This window comes from Hipposideros armiger, unplaced genomic scaffold, assembly GCF_001890085.2.
Source record: "Hipposideros armiger isolate ML-2016 unplaced genomic scaffold, ASM189008v1 scaffold_1452, whole genome shotgun sequence".
NCBI lineage: Eukaryota > Metazoa > Chordata > Mammalia > Chiroptera > Hipposideridae > Hipposideros > Hipposideros armiger.
Genome location: NW_017732802.1, coordinates 136,053 through 136,468, shown reverse-complemented (window position 1 = coordinate 136,468; position 416 = coordinate 136,053).

The window sequence follows — 416 nt, the reverse complement described above, 5'->3', positions numbered from 1 at the left end:
GATTTTGCTTCCCAGCAATTGTCGACAGTTTGGCTCAAATAAACTCTTGTAAGTTTTCTCTTAGGCTGGATGTTTTTCATCAACATTACTTGGTGTAGTTGGGCAAGATTCCAAAGAAGCCTGCCCAGGAACACCCTGCAGACCTGGATTTGGTGCTAGGTACCAGCAGGGACCCATTGTGCCCCACTGGCTCCCTGCTTCTCATCGGGTGAACTTGGGTGAGTTTTTCTTGGAATTCTGGACATCCCTGTTTTAAGGTAGGAGGCCATGACTTTATTTGAGCTGTTTTAAAATCCTCGAGGTGGCAGGGTTGAGGTAACCCAGGTTAAGGACAAGAGTTAAGGAAACTCTTGGAGAGGAGAAATGAAATGGGTGGCTGGTTTTAATTTTGGCTTTTCAATTGGAATTGCTTATTA